This window comes from Pituophis catenifer, unplaced genomic scaffold, assembly GCF_029215685.1.
Source record: "Pituophis catenifer annectens isolate HBS135680 unplaced genomic scaffold, rPitCat1.0.hap2 SCAF_2, whole genome shotgun sequence".
NCBI lineage: Eukaryota > Metazoa > Chordata > Lepidosauria > Squamata > Colubridae > Pituophis > Pituophis catenifer.
Window position 1 is genome coordinate 220,652,244 of NW_027256882.1, and position 21,261 is coordinate 220,673,504.

The following is a 21,261-nucleotide window of genomic DNA, read 5'->3' on the forward strand; positions in this document are numbered from 1 at the left end:
TGTAAAAAATCATCAAGGATCTTGTAGCACTGTATCCTGAAGTCTAAAACATTTATTATAGAATAGGCTTCTGTGGATATAGTGCACTTCAGCAGAGCACATTCTATTGCAGCGGTCCCCAACCTTTGTGGCTTGGTGGCCCGACTGGAGGGAGAGGGGAACCAGGCTGCATGAGCAGCGGGCATGCACATACGTTGAGCTGCACACCATGCGCGCTGTCCCACCACTTGCACGAGTTGAGTCGCATGTTGTGTGCATGCCAGCCCGCCTCTCGTACAGTCCCGTTCTGAATCGGCCACCTCCCGGTAGTGGCCCGTGGCCAGGGGGTTGTGTTCTATTGTACTTAGAGAAGACTATTAACTACATATTTATGGTTGTGGGACAGAGGGATAGAAAAGTAAAAGGAAGTTATAGTTACATAAAATATATGAAGTGCACACACTGAAAGTTACCCATAGACAATAATTGGTTTTAGATATGACACACACAGATGAACTGATTAGTACAGATAGAGTGATAAAGAATATTTCAACTCCATGGGAACCACTCCCTTGTACTTTCCAAATGAAAAACACACAAACATTTCTTTCTCATGCTTGTTTCCAGAATTACTGAACCATCTGGAATGTTGCCTGAAATATTATAGTACTTTTTGGTAACCTAAAGTATTGTTTAGGGGGAAAAAAAGCCTCCATGTTAAGTATGATACCATGAGATGAAAGGATAAGATTTATCTACATAAAGCTACTTCTTTGGAAGTCACTTGATTTTTTTTTAAATTAACAGGAAACATTCCTACAGTGAAGTTGTTGTTCTTGTTGTTGTTGTCTTCTTTGGATCACTATCTAATGATTAACTGTGCAAAACATGTTATGCTTTTTTAAAAAAGTTGGTTATTAAACAAAACGTTAAAGCAACTGCCAATAAAATTGAAAAGCTCAAAGAAGCAAAAAAAAAAAAAGAAGAAGGAGGAGGAGGAGGAGGAGGAGAAAAAGAAAAAACAGAAAATTGAAAAATGTGTGGCAGCTAAATGGCACTATGTACTGGGTGATGGTGATTAGGGAAATGTGCCTTGAGCAGGCCCCAGCAACATTTTTTTTTAATCTCCTAAAAATTGCCAAATTAAGTCTTGAAATGTGCTCTCTCTGCTTCTTAAAATGTCCTTTTCTTGTGCTTTATTCCACAGGAGGAGTGCATTCCAATAATAATAATAACTTTTATTTGCGGTCACCAATCAATAGAAGCATAAGTGCATGCTAACAGGTTTGCTTTTTCTCTTTCTGTACAGGTGGCACAAGTTAAGAAAAAGGAGAAACTTTCAAAGTGGTTATGACCAAGAAAATGTTTCTTTGTTTTTACTTCCTTAAGAATATGCTGTATCTAGAACAGGGGTCCTATCCAACCTTGGCAACTTTAAGACCTGTGGACTTCAACTCCCAGAATTCCACAGCCAAACATGCTGTCTGGAGAATTCTGGAGTTGAAGTCCACAGGTCTTAAATTTGCCATGGTTGGATACTCCTGATCTAGAACATAGTTTTGGGGGAAGAACCAAGGGGTTCTGCTGGGGATTCGCAGGGGTTCAGGAGAACCTCTAGCTAAGATTCTGTGCAGTTCGGAGAACCCCCAAATCCCACTCCTGGCTGGCCCCATCCGCCCCACCCCGCCCCTCCCAGGAGTCCCCACATGGCTGGTTTTGGATGCAGGTAAGTGCAGGGTGCTGGAGGTTGGGGGGGGGGGGGCGAAATTCAGGCCTACCAGAAGTTCGGAAAGGCTGGAAATGGGCCTGTTTCCAGCCTCCAGAGGGCCTCCAGAGCCTGGAGAGGCCTTTTTTGCCCTCCTGGAGGCTCGAGGAAAGTCTCTGGAGCTTGGGGAGGGCAAAAACTCCCTCCCCCATGCCATGGTGCAGGAGGCCGACTAGGCCATGCCCACCATGCCCACACCCACCCAGCAACCGGGCAGACAACCCCTTGCTAAAATTTTTGAAGCCCACTCCTGGGAAGAACTTAGCTGTAGATGATGATGTGGGGGTGGAGTCTTCTTTTTCATTGTACCTCAACTTTCTGGAGCAAAATTTATTTTCACCATCCTCTTTTATATGATGTCTCCTTCCGTGTTTGTCCTTTTATCTCTGGTTTGTATCTTGCTTGCAATGTACCCTGTTTCCCCAAAAATAAGACAGCCCCTGATAATAAGCCCAATCAGGCTTTTGAGCGCATGTGCTAAAATAAGCCCCCCCCGAAAATAAGCCCTCCCTGAAAATATTTAAACACATGCGCAGCCACTCCCCACCATTTCCTCTTGCTAAGGTTAGGGAGACAGAGCTGGAAATCAGGTAAGACAGCATGAGGAGCCCCATCTTGCTCCATGCACCCCAAAATAATAAGATCTCCCCCAAAATAAGGCCAAGCGCTTACTTTGGGGTTCAAAAAATATAAGACAGGGTCTTATTTTCAGGAAAACACGGTAGTGAATATGTTACTGTTTTTGCTGGTCTTGTAAAAAGTGAGATTTTCTTTCAAATGAAAGAAGAGAGGCTTATTTAACAGATATTAGATACAGTCTCATTGCAGACTGGAGTCTAAACAATGAATAGTTGGCATAAGACAACTGCAGATTCAACATGGCTACAACGGTGGTTCTGTGTAACTTCTATGGGTTAGTTATTGGCCTTACACATAGCTTTAGACAAAATGCTTTTTAAAATGTGTGTCGCAACAAAAAATAAAATCTAAGTAAAATGGGTTAGTTTAAGTGTGTATTTGTTTGTGTGTGTGTGCGTGTGTATATATTCACACACACACAAACACACACCCAAATACACAGACATACATATAGTATATGTGTCTATCTACATTTCTATACATGTTACTCATTGGCAGAGATTGCTATGTATAATTATGCTGTTTGCTTCATAACATTTTAATGAATTTCCCCGCTCAAGATAGCAACAAAAGTGGAAAAATAGAAGATTCTTAAAGAGGGAAAAGATGGTCCAACTATTACAAGCTGGGAAAAGAAGCGCTTAAGTGGAATGGCAACAACACTGCTAATATATTGTGCCAATTAAAGTCTTGAAATAAATAACAAACTACTTAATGTGTGTTGTAAATGTCATGCTGATTTAAGTGTTGTTATGCATAGATTACATCTCTTTAGAGGATTAATGCTGAGGTACTCAGAGGACTTCAAAAAACTTTACTTTGCTGAAGACTAGCAGTAAACAGTGGAAGATTGATAATGGTGGGAGAGCTCAGTGTTTTAACACTAATCATCTACAAGCCCTATATGGGATATTTACCTCCCGTATCTTGGTATCTCCACAGCAACCAGAACAAAAAGCCTACACCATAATAATCCCCTTGAACTTTTCAGCATGCCTTTACAATTAATCAATTAATCAATCAGTCTTATGAAATTTCACTATAGGAATCTGAGACAGAACTGCATTTGTTCTTGAGTCTTGTGTAAACTGGATTCCTTTTTTTCTAGTAATTTTCTCCCATTTTCCTTTTAATACAATATTATTAGTACCCATATCTGTATTTTATCTATACTTCTGACCTTTCTGAAATCAGCTTGTATCAATATAAGAAACCATTGTTCTTGGGTTTTCAGCCTGAAAAGAGAAGACACGTAAGAAATGTGGAATGGAAGGGAACAGAAAAGAAGGAACATCAGTTCTTCAAAGCCAGAATAAATTGATGAACTCTATGTTGACATTTATATTAGTTTAGGCCAAACCAGTCTTCTCTTGCCAAAGTTCTTAAATAGCAATTCCATGCCCTTGATCCCCTGGCTGATGGAAGAAGCCAGAATATGCTATCCATCTACCCTCTAGCCTTAAAGCAACTCCATTGGGTTCAATATATCCCCTGTTGAAATTGAAAAAAAAATCAAGAGAAACAACTCTTATGACCACGGCTTTGGGTTCCTTCTTGGATTCAAGGCAATTGGCTGATTTCCCTTCAATTTCTTTAGAAGGAGCAGCAAGCCAAATGAAGTAAACACTTTCTACTTATGACTACTTGGTTGAAATGGAAACTACTACAGGAGAATTTGGAATCTACAATTTGGAATCCTCAACTACAGGAGCTGGAATCACCCAGGAATGTAACGTGAAGGGATTTTTGTGAGGATCAGGTTCCAGCTTTGTAGACCATTTGGAGCCAGAGCATAGTATCTCCAAGAGTTGCAACATTTATCATGGAAAGAAGTGGGCTATGACTTCATTGCTGTTCTTGTTGGGAGTACTGGTCTCAAGTCAGGAGAGGTTGATTATGCAGTCATATCCAGTTCATTTTTTAATCATTTATTGCATGTACCGTATTTTTAGGACTATAAGATGCACCGGACTATAAGACACACCTAGATTTAGAGGAAGAAAACAAGAAAAAAAAAGTTTTTGGCCTCTGTGCGTTGTGTTTTCATCCTCCCTGGCCCCCAGAAACACTTTGCAGGCCAAAAACAGGCCCATTTTTGGCCACCTAAAGCCTCCACGTGTCCCATTTTTGCCAAAAATGCACCCATTTTTGGCTTGCAGAGTGCTTCTGGGGGCTGGGGAGGGCGAAAACGTGCCATGCGGAGGGTTCGCGCTATGCGGAGACCGTATTCGGTCTATAAGACGCACCGAAATTTTCACCCACTTTTTTTGGGGGGGGGGGAAGTGCGTCTTATAGTCTAAAAAATATGGTAGTCTTCGACTTACAACCACAACTGGAACCCAAAGTTTTGTTAAGAAATATGGTCCCTACATGAGTCACATCCAATTTTATGACTTTTTAAAAATCTCAGTCACTATGAGTTAACACATCTGGTTTGCTCCATTAATTTGCTTGTTGGAATTCCCCCTGGGAAGATTGCAAATGGTGATCATATGACCTTAGGGATGCTATGATGTTTGTAAGTGCGAGGACTGGCTGTATGTCACTTTTTTCATTGCTGTAACTTTAGTTGTAGACTTTCAATTATTTCCTGTTCAAAGGGATTGATCAAGTTTATGCCTTCTTAAGGCATTTGTAAACCATTGGCTGACAGTTGTATCTTGCAATTCATGTTAAGACAGCTTCATGGGAATCAAAAAAAGTCAGGATGTGAGAGTCACAACCACACAATTGAAACCCCACCCTTTTAACATATATGTTGTATCCCTGGTTAGCTTATAATAATAAAATGCAAAAAATCTATAAATTGTTAAACATTCTAATTCGTGAGTTAGTGAAGCAGGCACTGCAAGATACAAAGAGAATCCTTGAATTTGTTTGAATCTGCTTTAATGGTTTCCCCTAAAAAGTTAGAGAGAAAAAATTATTCATTCCAAGTTCAGCTGACAATTAGTACAGTATACTTCTCCAGTGTAGTATCTGGAGATGTACAATTATGTCTTCTAACATTTGTAGTAGGTCAAGAAAGTCTGCAATACTGCAAATTCAGATGAAGAAACTTCAGTTTTTTATAGCAGACAGAAAAAAAATGACCCAAGCAAACAAATGGAACACATATATCTTTTTTTTTAAAGCTACTTTTTAGAACTTGGCACTCATTTATAAATAAATGAAGTAATATTTTAAAACTATATATGCAATGGCTAAGTTAAAATATCTGTTTTACAGCTTAAAGTTATTGAGACGTTTTTGCTGTTTTCCTCTTCTTTCTGCTATATGCAAAACATTATTTTTCATTATCCATTAGGGAAGAACCGTGGATTTCCTCTCTTCCGAAACAGGATGACTTAAGATATAATGGCCTCTTATTTGAGAAACCAGAAGCTCTTGGGAATACAGAAAGAACTGCATGCTTCTTTGGTTCTTGACCAATGAGTTCAAAGTGGTGAGGTTTTCATGGCTTTGGGATTAAAATGAGATACCAGCAGGAACTATATGTACACCTATGCATGATCTAGGAGTAACTAACATGAGAACCAGTTGAAGGCAGCTTCTTTAGGTTGGATATGAATAGTCCCACTCAGAGATTTCAGGTAGGGAAGGGGAATAAGACTTTGGATCAGAGGTGGGTTTCAGCAGATTCTGACCAGTTCTGGAGAACTGGTAGCGGAAATTTTGAGTAGTTCGGAGAACCGGTAGTAAAAATTCTGACTGGCCCCGCCCCCATCTATTCTCTGCCTCCCAAGTCCCAGGTGATCAGGAGGAAATGGGGATTTTGCAGTAACCGTCCCCTGGATTGAGGGTGGTAATGGAGATTTTACAGTATCCTTCCCCTGCCACACCCACCTAGCCATGCCCACTAAGCGGAAACCACAAAACCAGTAGTAAAAAAGTTTGAAACCCACCACTGCTTTGGATATAAACTTCTGACAAGCAAAAGCAGGCCTAAAAACAGAACATACTGAGGTAGAAAAGTAGAGATGATCTCCATCTGTTTCTCATCCAGGTTTGGATAAGGTGACCAGACGTCCCGCTTTTGGCGGGACAGTCCCGCTTTTTAGCAATTTGTCCCGCGTCCCGCGGCGTTTCAAAAAAGTCCCGATTTTTCATTCTGCCTCCTCAGTCCCGCTGCCTCTTGAGCCCCAGCTGATGGCTAGAAGAAAAAAAACCTGTTTAAACTCTTGCCCGGGGCTTCAAAGGGCCGCCCTACAGGCAATCAGTGTAAAGAGTTCCTCAAGCAGTTTTTTTTTCCCCTAGCTAAGCTGCAGAAACGAAACCGAAACCGGGATCTTTGGTGGAACGTGACAAAATGAGGCAGAGAGAGATTTATTTTTATTTTTATTTTTCCTCCCCAAAAAAGGTAGGTGAAAAACTGCAAACAATGGGAAATTTAGGAGGAGAGTTCAAGATTTTAAAACACAAAAGAAAAAAAAGCTGTATTTAACTAGGGAATTGTAATAATTGAATTGAGATACTATTAATTGTATATTGTGTTGAAAGCAGAAATGTTTAAGTTGTGGTTCAGAGGAATATATGGGGGAAATTATTTGGTTTATTATTATTGGTAAATATAATTAATTGATTTGTAAGAAATTGGATTGCATGGAAATAATTGGAATATTCATGTTCATATTGATTAATATACAAAAAAGATAGTTTTATAACTAATTGATTTATATTAAAATGTTGAATTCGTATTAAACAACTGTATTACATAATTACATAATTAAACAATGTGAGGATGGATATAAAAATAGATGACAATGGAAAGGGGTATAATATAGAATAGAAGGGAAAAATTGAATTTGATTAAGATTAGAGATGAGGATGAAGGGTAATATTGGTTTTTTAAAAAAAAATAGATGAGGAATAAATATGGCAAAAAGGAAATATAGAAATTGTAAATTTAATTGAAGTGACTAAACACTGTTTAAATTTGTGAACCGGCCAAATACTCTGTTCAAAGAAAATAAATTGTATGTCTGTATGTGTGTTTCTAATTACTGCTATTTATTCATATTTGTTCTCTTTTATTCTTTAAAGTTTAACCATTCATTCTTTATCTTAATATCTTTATATTTGTTTGGGGTTGGCTTTCTTCCCTTTCATCTTTTTTATTGTACAGCAATCTTTCTCCTCAAACCTACCACCTCTCTCTTTTCTTTCCTTCTTACTTTCTCTTCCCCCCCTCTTCTTCTCCTCCCTACTTCCTCTTCCTTTCTCCTTCTCCTCTCTTCCTCCCCCTCTTACCCTCACTCCTACTCTAATTTCCCTTCCCTTCCTTCATCCCTCTCTATTGCTGTATCCTTTTATGCATATGGACTACTCAGAGGGCTGAAAAAGTTATTTTTGACTGGTCCTCGCACTTTTGACCAGTCATCGAACTTACGACTGTCTTCACATTTTATGTTTTTTGCCCTATCTTATCACCATGGTGAAGAGAAGCAGTTGTGAAATGAGTGACATGGTTGTTAAGGATGCTGCATGGGCATAAATGTGAGGATGGTCATAAGTGTGAGGACCAGTCAAAAGTGCGAGGACCTGTCAGAAATGACTTTTTTCAGCCCTCTGGTTAGTCCTTTTGTGCATATGGACTACTCAGAGGGCTGAAAAAATTATTTTTGATTGATCCTCGCACTTTTGTCCAGTCCTCAAACTTACGACTGTCCTCACATTTTATATTTTTGCCCTATCTTGTCATCATGGTGAAGAGAAGCAGTTGTGAAATGAGTGACATGGTTGTTAAGAATGCTGCACGGGCATAAATGTGAGGATGGTCATAAGTGTGAGGACCAGTCAAAAGTGTGAGGACCTGTCAGAAATGATTTTTTCAGCCCTCTGGTTAGTCCTTTTGTGCATATGGACTACTCAGAGGGCTGAAAAAGTTATTTTTGACTGGTCCTCACACTTTTGACCAGTCCTCGAACTTACGACTGTCCTCACATTTTACGTTTTTGCCCTATCTTGTCACCATGGTGAAGAGAAGCAGTTGTGAAATGAGTGACATGGTTGTTAAGAATACTGCACGGGCATAAATGTGAGGATGGTCATAAGTGTGAGGACCAGTCAAAAGTGTGAGGACCTGTCAGAAATGACTTTTCAGCCCTCTGAGTAGTCCCTATACACATAGCCATGGCCACCCGGTCACATGACCAGCTAGCCACGCCCACCCAGTCACATGGCCTCCAAGCCACGCCCACACAATAAGTCACGCCCATAATGGTGTCCTTCTTACCAATGTTAAAATCTGTTCACCTTACCCTATACACATAGCCATGGCCACCCGGTCACATGACCAGCTAGCCACGCCCACCCAGTCACATGACCAGCTAGGCACGCCCACAAAATAAGCCACGCCCACAATGTCCCTCTTTACCAATGTTAAAATCTGGTCACCTTAGGTTTGGATTTACTTTGGATTCCCCCTTTTTTTTCTGTAGAATTGTTGTGCCCATTGTCCCTACAATCAGCAAACATAATTTGATGAGCAAATATTCATAAATTCAACCCGTCATCCCCATCTTTATATACTACACGCCAATGCCTGCTTTTCTCATTGTGAAGACATATTGGAAAGCGCCAATTAATGTTAAGTAAATTGCTGCAGTTGTTAAGTTGGGAACATGGTTGTTAAGTGAATCTGTCTTCCCGTTAACTTTGCTTGTCAAAAGGTGGCAAAAGGTGATCACATGACCCTGGGACACTGCAACTGTCATAAATATGAGTCAGTTGCCAAATGTCTCAATTTTGATCCCGTGACCACGGGGATGCTGCAACGGTCATAAGTGTGAAAACCAGTCATGTCACTTTTTTTCAGTGCCATTGCAACTTCAAACGGTCATTAAATGAACTGTTGTAAATGGAGAATTACCTGTACATGCCTTATTTTTTTTTGCATTTACAACACAGTTGTGCCAGATCTCGCCAACGCTGATGCAGTTGCTTTTCGAAGTTAGCTTTCTTCTCTAGGAAGTCAAACTTCTGGTAATGCTTAATGAGTTCATTGTTTCAGCTTCTTTTCCATGCCATTGTATGGCTGTGTCAGGTTGTTAGTTTCGTTTTGCTTTGTTTTAACGGCTAGCACAATTTGGCAGCTGGGCATCAAGGCAGAGTTAAAAAATAATGATTGTGTGATTATTCACAGCTGTACAGTTGTGCAGGTATGCAATCAAAAATAGCTGTAGAAAGGAAATGGAGAAAAAAAAGGAAGTCACTACTGATTTTCTTCCCACTAAGCTCTTTGCTGCTGCTTAAGGTCAGGGGAGAATGTTGTAAAATGAGCTTCTCTAGCTGAAAATTACTTCCAAGGGTAATAGTTAACAAGTCTGAAATGCTTATGGAAAAAGTGTTACTCTTGTTTAACAAACAACATTCAGCGTTGTATAGGATTGCATTCTTTCCAGCTGGAACATCCGATTCAAAATATTTAGGTTAGGAAGGATAGCATTATGGTGAATGAGATTATCAAGTCTGGAGAAGTTTTTTTGCATGTGATCGGAAGATAAGAGCAAGGAAGTAGTTCTGCAGTGCCTTCAGCTTTCTTATTTTAGCCCTGTAGCCTGAACAAAGGTCAAGGATTATTGGAAAAATGATATAAAACTTCATGAAGATTAGAATAGAGTCTATTTTTTTGGTATTATTTACACAGCTTGCTGTGAAGATTATTTTCAGTGTTTTATATTTATACAATAGGAACTGAATACAATAGGAAACCAAGTCAAATATTCAATATAAATATGCATAATAAATATATAGATATAGTCATTTAGCATAGCTCCATGGTGAGATAGGCAGCAAACAAATTTAACAAACAAACAAATAAATAAAAGAAACATGAAGGTATTTATTTTCTGTCCATTTTGAAAAAAAGGTGACTTTATGCAGATCTGCATTTTTATTCACTTTCTCTATTTAAAAAAAAACCACATTTTTTTCCTCACAACATTTCAGTTCTTTGGTCTTTCTGTTCAGCTTTTTTCAATCCCATACAGATAGTCCTGGCTTGACAACTGCCTCATTTAACAACGGATGACTTGAAATTACAATGGTGTAAACAAAAGAGCTTTGTGACAAATCCTCACATTTATAACTATTGCAGCATCCCACAATCACAGGGTAGCCATTCAGGGGCTCCGCAACCAGCACACGCTCACAACCATTGCAACATTTCACATCATGTGATTGGCATTTGTGTGCTTCACAGTTGGCTTGAGACAAGCAAAGATAATAGAGAAGGCAGAAGTAAAATCGTAAGTTGTGATCATGTGATGATTCACTTAATGACCAATGCTGGTCTCAGTTGTGGTCACTAAATGAGGACTACTTGTACTTTTGTCCTGATGAAACTTGTGACTGAGACTAGAGGTAATCTTTCTGGCAAAGATTACATGGCAGTATTGTTTTATAAAATGTACCCTGTTTCCCCCAAAATAAGACATCCACTCATAATAAGCCCAATTGGGCTTTTGAGCACATGGCAGTAAGGCAAAGCGCTTATTTTAGAGTTCAAAAAAATATAAGACAGGGTCTTATTTTTGGAGAAATACGGTATTTTCAGTACAATCAAAAACTATGACAAAAAGTAGACTAAATATGGAGAGCGATAAAACAATGAAAATGCCCACAACTTAATATCTGTTTTATATTACACATATTATGAATATGCCATTCATTAAAAAAAAAAAATCATAGGATTTCCTGACCTCCATGTTTCCTCAAATGTGCAAGTTATTTGCTTTAAAAAAAATCTCAAAATTTCTTAGTGAAAACTATTGCCTAAATCACTATGTTTTGCTTCTCTTTTATCTCTATCTTGAAGTTTCACATGTGTTAAGTAAGCAAGGAAGAAGCAAGGGCAAAAAAAATTTGATGGTACCTGGCTTTCTTGATTTTTTGGATAGTTTATTTATTTAGAATATGGCATATCATACATTGACTAGTAATATATAGTAACATTTCACCTAGATTAGTAAAACACTATAAAATATAAATGTTAAAAAGATCTATGTTCAAATACCGATGTCTAGGCCATCTAACTACTGAAGGGCAGCATCATTTATATTTTTTAAAAAAATCAAATACTGGTCTGGTATATTGCTTCAATTTACAGGCACTCACAATGTGACCTACAGTTTGATGTGGGGCCCTATAGTTGCACTGAGGGAAAGATACTAGGCCTCATTTATACAGAGAGTTCTGACAAACACTGTATGGGGTGCAAATCCTATTCAGGATTGTTCATTGCTGAAGTGGTACTTCAAAGACTGGCACCAATTATATGACTTCCTATGTCTGGGCATTCAGCGACCCATTTGGCTTTTCCATTGGGAATTGAGTTCAAGTTGTTGGGCAGATGTTCCTGGATTTCAGTCTTCTGGCTGATAAGCGAGAAAAGTCAGCATGCAGTGGTAGGAATGAATTGTTCATAATTTTTTTGTATTCTCTCACTAGTGCATCTTGCCTTTGTAAAGCTGGTAGTGCTAGATAGCTCAGAACAGGAAGCCAGCAAGTCAGAGTGGTTTTAATACATCTGCTAATAATCCTCATGGTATCATTGAGTCTGGCATCTAACTTACTAGTATGGCGGCTGTTAAGCCATAGAGAGGCGCAGTATTCTGCGGCGGAGTAGACCAACCTTAGGACTGATGACCTGAGGGTGGACAGTATGATTTTTAAAGGAGGATGATCATAAACTATGATCATCAGGACTGGGTGAGAAGGTAATGGCATGGAAGCTTAACAGCCACAAATGCTATTCATTCATTCGAAAACAAAGGTTAAAAACATGCAAATCTTCACATTGGTGGAAATGTGTGTTAATGTGAAGATTAGTCGATGTGTCCTGGGCTGCCATATTCTCTTGAGCCCTCATTGATGATCACGATATGAAGAATGCCAGCCATTCTGAAGACTTCCTGTTGACCATGTAGCCTCAAAGGTTCTTTTTTTCCCCTTTTTGTCTTAAAAGATTGACTAGAGAGACAAACAACCCTGTAAATCATACATTTGGCACAGCATATAATTTAGTCCTGTCTATATCTGTAACTAAAATGTTACTTTTAGCTAATGTAAGCGGAGATTTTCTTCCTTTTACAATAATGTTATTATGTGGCATGTCATTCTACACTTTCCTAAAACCTTGTATATTGCAGTAAAAACACAGCTGTGGGAAGGAAATACAGAAACCAGAACACCCATGATAGCAACGTCTCAGCTGTTTCACTCTGGATCCAGTGGAAGAAAAAAGTTTGTTGTAATTGTGTTAATTTGGTGATCAAAGCACAGATCAACTACTGTATCATGATCTGTTTTTCTAAAAGTTGTGGGGTATTATTTAAAAACTCTTAACAAAAAGCAGTAAAGTGAAGTTATACATTGACACATTGGCCAGGGTAATAACAAATGCATAGTTATCAATGGAAAATAATCTTTTAGTAAAATTCCAGTAGACATTTGCTAACCTAAAAGAATGACGTTGAATAAAACTAGTTTCTGATTATCGTTTCATATACAGTACCGTAAATTTTCACTGTTTAAAAATAGAAATTAAAAATAGTTTATTTTTAAAAAATGGTTACTAGAAATATAAGAACTCCATCAATGTATTTACAACCTGATATAACTGCACAGGTAAATGCATCTCTACTAAAGCTTTATTGCATAGTATGTGACCGAACTTAGCTTGATCTTTTTTATCTTGAAAAAGCACAGTGGAGTCAGGTCTGGTTAGTTCTTAGATGAAGACTACCAGTGGAAATCCTAGGACACCAGAAAGCAAAAACACAACAAGCAAAAACCCATCAACTGTCAAGAGAAGTCAGTGACAAGTCACATCCTATTTTTGCCAAGAAAACAGCAAAGACATAAGATCCCAAGGAATGAAAAATCAAGTCAAGAGACTCATTTTTAACTATCAAACATGAATTGTGCCTAAGTTGGAAGTTTATGGAGAAAGCATCCAGAAAAATACTACTGTGGGGAAATCTTAATGGACTGCAATGGTTAGCTCCATCCCTCTTAACATGCATTTCATTTTCCTATCAAAATGCATTTCATGTTAAGAGGTAGTCCTCGACAGGGGTGGGGTTCTACTTACCTTTATTACTGGTTTGCAACGGGGCCTCATGTGCACGCTTCTGCGCATGCTCAGAAGCTTCCTGATAACGTTGGGGTTGGTGGGCAGAGCCTCCTGCCAGTTTTACTGCCGGTTTTATAGAACTGGTCTGAACTGGGGGAAACCCACCACTGGTTCTCGACTTCCAGCTGTTAATTTAGCGATTGCTTAAAGTTACAGCGACACTGAAAAGTGCTTATGATCATTTTTCACACTTCCGACTGTTGCACCAGCCCCATGGTGACATGATCAAAATTCTGACGCTTGACAACTTGTTCATATTTATGTTAATTGCATTGTTTTGGGGATCACGTGATCACCTTTTGCAACCTTCTGACCAGCAAAATCAATGAGAAAGCCAGATTCACTCAATAACCATGCTACTAACTTAACAACTGCAGTGATTCACTTAACAACTGTATCAAAAAGGTTGGTGAAACAGGGCAAAATTCACTTAACAAATGTCTCCTTTAGCAACAGAGATTTTGGGCTCAATTGGGGTTGTAAGTGGAGGGCAACTTGTAGTTGAATGTCATGTTTTCTGAATATTGTCTGCACATGTTTTCTATAGCTTTGAAAATGAAGGCAGTAGAGCTAGATACTGTAGCTAAACATGACAGTACATATTTATGTTTATTTTGTAGAATGCTGTATCTGTATAATTCCACCAAAATTTTAAAAAATGCATGGAAATATGAGAACAATAATATGGGAAGACTATGATCTTTTTTCCCCCATCTTTGGTACAAAGCAGAAGGAGGAATTTGATGTCTGGAGAACTGGAACTCTAAATGTATTGAGAAAAAAGAGCCTGAAGCAAGAATTCTCATGAAGTAGGAATGGGAAAATAGAAGAGGGAAACTGCCTAATGTGTTATTAAACCAAATCAAGATGACCACTGGTGAGACTGCTTAACACAAAATTCCAAAACTTAAGCCACTCTGCTCATAATCACTAACAACATGTCACAAAGGTAATGCATGCTTACCTTAGCTTAACCAGGCTGCCTTTAATGATTCCAAGGCTAAACTACATATTGTGTGTGTACCAAAAAGCAAACAGCCATGAAATTAAGATGATTTCCCTAAAGAAAGTTTATTATAAATCTAAACAACAGTCTTTTGCATTGGCAGGCTTCCCCACTTTGTCAACCATGAATTGTCAACTACAGCTAAAACCAACCATTGATAGCCACTCCACCATTTCCCTGGACCCCCAATTAAACTATGTCAATCCAGTGGTGGGTTTCTACTGGTTCGCACCGGTTCGGGAGAACTGGTAGCAGCGGTGGCCAGAGGCTCTGCCCACCTGCCCGGACGTCACCATGGACGCTTTGCGCATACACAGAAGTGCTGTGTGCAAGCGAAGCGAGCAGTTCCGAACCAGTAGCAAAGTAAGTGAAACCCACTACTGTATCTATCTAACATACCTGATTATATATCTGGGGAAGTCCCTGGCCAAAAATGATAGGGTCAAGATAAAAAATTATATTTATTGAACAAATAACTGATTAAATGTAACTATTCTCTGTTATACAAACCATTCTGCTGGACAAAGATAGAGATACACCATCTCCTCTTTCCTTCTAGCAGAAATGGGGGGGGGAAGCAAATAAAAAAGGCAAGAAGAAGATACGAGAAGAAACGAGGAAAGCGAAAAATGGATAGAGTTTTGATAAGGGTGGTAACTGAGCCTGAAAGAAAAGAAAACCTTATGTAGGGTTTTACAAGTGGGTTAAATTCACCAGGAAACCACTCCACTCAAACAACAGCTAATCTCCATGCTAGTCTTCAAAGATATCCACATTTCGCAGTAGTGATGCTTACAGCCATTGCTACAGTTCGTTCATTCCTGTTTCTAGCAGTTTTTGCTCTTACTGGTGATGTTGGATTATCCTCATTCACAGGTGTCTCTCAATTGGTATCCTATACTATTGGTAGGATATACAGATTTGCTGATCATTAATTGGCCCAGAGATTAAGGGGCTCAGAACAAAGGAAATAGGGAATTGTGAATTACTAAATTTGTTTTTTCTTTGTTGTGATGAAAGTTGAACAATCATATCATTTTTTTTTCTTAGAAGTAAGAAGTTATTCTTACTTCTCTCTTCAGCTCTTTCTTTTCTTCTTTCTTTTTCCCTGCACTTTTTTACTTTTTCCCTATTCTTTTTTTCCCCTTTAAGTTTAGTCTGCATTATTATTTTTTCTATGTTTCTATTATATTTTACTATTATAATCCAAATTCTTAATAAAAGTTACGTGTGTGTGTTGCGATAGAATGTAGTGAGGAGGGGGGGGGGGATGCATTCCAGAGGACTCATATTTACCTCAGGCCTAATATTGTGTGTGAGAGAAAGAGGACCAAGACAGCCCCTCCCTAATAGTTGACATAGTATGTGGTAGATGCAGATAATAAGAGTCCTCAGTCTGGCAAGATTTTGTTTATAGGTTTGAAACAATAAATAAGTCAGTTTGGAAGAACTGCAACCTGTCATTCTTGGTTCTGGGACACACACACACACGTACATTATACACTTGTGCATTTGCTGGGGGAGGGGGAGCTTGAATTGTACTATGGTAGGGAGAATAGAGATGTGGTTGCTCAGTGGCTAAAATGCTGAGCTTGTCAATCGAAAGATTGGCAGTTCAGCGGTTCGAATCCCTAGTGTCATGTAATGGGGTGAGCTCCCGTTACTTGTCCCAGCTTCTGCCAACCCAGCAGTTCGAAAGCACATAAAAAATGCAAGTAGAAAAATAGGGACTACCTTTGCAGTAGTGGGTTTCAATTTCATTTGCTACTGGTTCGCTCACGTGCACGCTCACGCGCTACGCTTCTGCGCATGCAAAAATGGAGATGAGCACCGCTCCCTAGAGTCGGAAACAACTAACACATATGTGTGAGGGGAACCTTTAGCTTTACCTTTAAGGAGAAAGATGTTTTTACTTCCTTCTTCTATCCCATGAAAACAGTATAGCTAGATTCCCTCCTTTGTGCCAAGCAAAACAGGAACCATGCAAAGGCAAACTTCATAACTATATATGTGACATTTAATTTGGTTCTTAGTGACAAAATAGCTCATAAAAGAGTAGAGGTAGGAAACTCTGCTCTAAAATATACTGGGACTTTACAAAATTAAGTCAGTGCTTTAAATTGTAACTGAATCATGAAATGAAACCCCATCTTTCTTGGTGTCCTATGTGCTTATGTTAAGAATTATGTGCTATGCTGTAAATTAATTGTAGTTTCCAATTATGCCAAGAAGCAGAGGAGAAAAGAGGCAGTTGGAAGTTTATGACCAGAATCAAAAACAGAATCAAGGGATCTTTTTTTTCTTTTTACGGAAGTGAATAAGAAAGGAAAAAATGGTGAAGAGCACACTTATCACCTATTTCTAGAAGATATCTCAAGGTGAATTTAGCTACGTAGTGAAGACACGTAGGGAAACCAAATTCTGTAGGATAGCTCTACAGAGATTTTAGGTCAGATTGGGCCATACAAGAATATAATGTTATAAAAAACAACCATAAAAGAGAAAGTCAGTGTTCTTTGTAGTTTATTGCATAATGTCAAATATCCCCCTCCTCCCTCCCTCTCTCTCTCTCTTTCTCTCTCTGCCTCCCTCCCTCCCTCTCCAGTTTTCAGAAAGAAGGTTAATTCCTCTGAAACCAAGGTGACCAAACTGGAGATGATCAAACAACCAAAAAGAAACTTAGCAAGGACTTTCTACTATGTAATATCCGCATTGCATTCCCACATGACCTTTCCTTTGCTATCAGGGAAAATGAAAATTTTGGGGAAGGAAGGCATCACATTGAGGGTAAGAGAGATGTTCTTGTAGGATGGACCCAATCCTTTTGTAATGAATTCATTTCCTTTTGTACTGTGCATCCTTTAAGAGGGAGGTTTTCTCTCTGTGGGTGATTTGATCATTAGAAACAGATGTATTTGTGATGGATATGTAAATGATGCAAAGGTTGCACACATCATGCTCCATCTAAGTAGAGTAGCAGATGGGGTTGGCCATCTGGACAGGTAGAGCAGTGGGGTCTTAATACATGAATGAGACTGTCATATCAGATAGATATAGCTAGATATTTTACAGTACTAGACAACATTTTGGTACAGCTGATTATAAAAGAGAGATGGTCTCCACTTGAACCGTCATCAAACCAGACTGCTAGTGCATAAAATAAAAAAGCGGCAAAATAGTTTTTTAACCGATCCTGAGAAAAATTCACAGGTTCTAAACAGCACACAGCTCTGAAGGGTGTAAACTTTTCAGGAAATAGTATAATGTATGGGACCAAGGGACATGGTGGCTCAGTGGCTAAGACACTGAGCTTGTCGATCGAAAGGTCGGCAGTTCAGCGGTTTGAATCCCTAGTGCTGTGTAACAGGGTGAGCTTCTGTTACTGATGCCAGCTTCTGCCAACCTAGCAGTTCGAAAGCACGTAAAAAAATGCAAGTAGAAAAATAGGGACCACCTTTGGTGGGAAGGTAACAGTGTTCTGTGCGCCTTTGGCATTTAGTCATGCCGGCCACATGACCACGGAGACATCTTCGGACAGCGCTGGCTCTTCAGCTTTGAAATGGAGATGAGCACCGCCCCCTAGAGTCGAGAATGACTAACACATATATACAAGGGGAACCTTTACCTTTACCTATGGGACAAATGTTGGAAAAAGAGGTAGTAATAGCAATCAGAAGACAAGAAGGCTATAAAAAAGGCCCAAGCCAGCAGTTTAAAAAGGGTAAGATGTGTAGATATCAATATATCTATATATCCAGTACAGGAAACCTCTATGTCAAGATGGGAAAATTATAGTACTTGTCAATGAGAAGATAGATATAATGAGTCTAATGGAAGCCCGGTGAAATGAATCAAAGGAATATGCTAATTCTTAGATACAAACTTTATAGACAAACTAGGAAAGGCTGCACTGATGGAGTGGTTTCTCTTTTATTGATGGGTTGGGGGAAGTCAAATTCTAACATGTCAGAAGACTAAACTTCTACATAGAACCACTATAACTAGCAATATCTTGTGATGGGTGAAAATTAGCTCTAAGAATGTACAATTGCCAACTGATAAAAATATTAGGACAATCCCGTGATGTTGAAAGAATTTAGGGAAGCATGACAAGAAGAAGCTCTTGTAATTATGTAAGTCTTTTATCTTCTTGTAGACTAAGTACAATTATGTTCATGCCAAGCCAAAGAAACTAAAATTGGAGATAACCTGTTGTGCCAAAAACTTGGTCCTGGAACCAATCAGAGGGGAGGGAAGACTTAATCCTAAATAACAGTCATGATTTGGTGCAAGATGCATTTAACAAACCTATAAAGGCAAACCTGCTAACAGAATCCAACCAATCACATTTAATTCCCAAAGGAGAATTAAAAAAAAAAATAGCAGGCTAGTGAGAAAAAGACTGAGAAGAAAAGAGGGCTAGGTCTTTTCATACTGCCTGCCTGGAGGTTATTTAAAATCACAATAATTGTAGGCCATCTAGAATCTATATACTTCTAAAACTCTTCTGTCTGTGACTTTTAACTGGGCAAAATGGTGCCTCATAGGATAACACTTTTCCAACCACTGTTCTCTCAAATGGACTATTTTATAGAATACCAGGACCTATTATTCTCGTAAGAATTGTAGGAAGTTAGCACCCACCCCTTTCCTGGAAGAATGAAATATTTTAGGAAATATTAAAAAGGCAGAATATTGTATTTCCCTGGATGAGAAATGGAGAAATATGTTGTCGAGCCTAGCAACCTGCTCGACATCGCTAACGCGTGCTGAAAGCATCGAGGGACATATACGGACTTGGTGGTGGTGGCACTGGGTGAAGGCGGTCGTATGCAGAGTGTGGGGTGGTGGTATCGGGTACGACGGGATTAGGTTCTTTCCGGATGACGCAGCAAACAGCACCTTCCAGAACACACTGAGGCCACTTACGTGCTAACGAGGGTGTGGTAATAAACGAGGGCGCGGTTTAAATGAGTTAATGGAAGGATGGGCTATATAAACGCCCCGTTCCTGGTGTAATGTAGCACCGATTTCGATCGTGTTTACGAATCACAGTGTGTAGCCGGATGCGGATGCGAATAAACCAGCGTGCCAAAAAGAGCTGAATAAGGCTGTTGCTGTATTTTGATTGCGTCTCGCACGGCCGTCCTGAGAGGAAATCGGTTTGTTTTAAAGACAAAGCAGCTTCCTGCCTCCCCCGCACACACCTTTGTTAATGGGCCATAATCTGCAACACAATAGCAACAGAAACTAACACAATGGGACCCATCTAAGACAGAAACTCACTACATGGCACCTGGGAAGATTATAGGATATTTCTTCCTACAGAATGAAATTTTGAAAAGTTCTTGCCACTTCAATGCTGCTGTGGTGTAGCGCCGTCAACTTGCTGCTGCAGTCATGCAATCCTCATTTACAAGTTTCCCTGAAGTTTTCCCACAACTTAGCGAAGAAACCTGGGAAACTTGGAGGGAAAAATGTCTGTGGGGTTCTCATGACCGCAGCTGATGATGGGAGCCCAGCAAGCGTTTTGGACCAGCATTCTCTGTTTAGCTAAGGAAATATATCCAAAAGGATGACCCAGAAGGTCACAAGTTGTCTAGTGTTTTCCAAATCCAGGAAGACACCCAGCATGGCTTTTCTAGGAGGGTCCAGGAAGCTGTCAGCATTAAGAAGGCTTCCTTCAGGAAATGGAAAACCTAACAAAAAAAGTACAAAAAAAAAAAAAAAAGGATACTAAGGTGGCAAAATCATGATAATGGTAATAAAGAATTGTTTTAAATAATGTGGAAGCCATATGATAAGAATATTAAAAAAGGCAACACAAAGTTGTTTAAATAGCAGAACATTCTCACTCAGGCCATTAAAAAGCAAAGGAAGAAAAGGCATGTTCCCTTAAAATAGGGAGATTGTGGAAAAATAGAAGGAATATTTTGTGTCTGTCATTAGAACAATTTTTTTTTTACAGTGGATGCCTAAGCTTTTATTACCTTTCTTAAGAAGGAAATTGGAACATCTAAAGTAAATTGAGACAATGAGAATATATTTTAAGACATCTTGAAACTACACTGCGACAAACCTCTGAGACCTGATGACATTCAGCCAAGAGCTCAAATAAAACTCAAATAAAAAGTTACTGAGCTCCTAGGAAAATATGTAACTTGTCATTTCCACATGCCTGAAGACTAGAAGATACCTAGTAGTTGTTGTTTTTTAAGTAACCCAAGAGGTGTTTGGGAAATAGGGCAAATCAGCTTAACATCTGTTTCAGGCAAATAAATAAAAATGGTAATCAATGAATATAAATGTACCCACAGAGAGGAACAGGTTTTAGTGAAGGACAATCAGTATGAATTCCATAAAGGTGAATACTGTATTGCTAACTTTTAATCTAAAAGTTCTTGAAAGTCTTGATTGTTAACTCAATGAGGTTGCTGTGTTAGTTTTTGACAGCTTTGAAAAAGGGAAATTCTATGCTAGGGATCATTAAGAAAAGGACTAAAAATAAAAACGTCACAGTTGCAATACTGTTATACAAATATGTGGTAGGTAAACATTTGGGACACAATTACATTTTATTTATTTTATTATTTATTATTCATATTTCTATGCCGCCCACTCTCCGAGGACTCTGGGCAGCTTACACCAAAGACAGTATACTAAATAGTGTATTGCCCCCAACAATCTGGGTCCTCATTTTACCCACCTCGGAAGGATGGAAGGCTGAGTCAACCT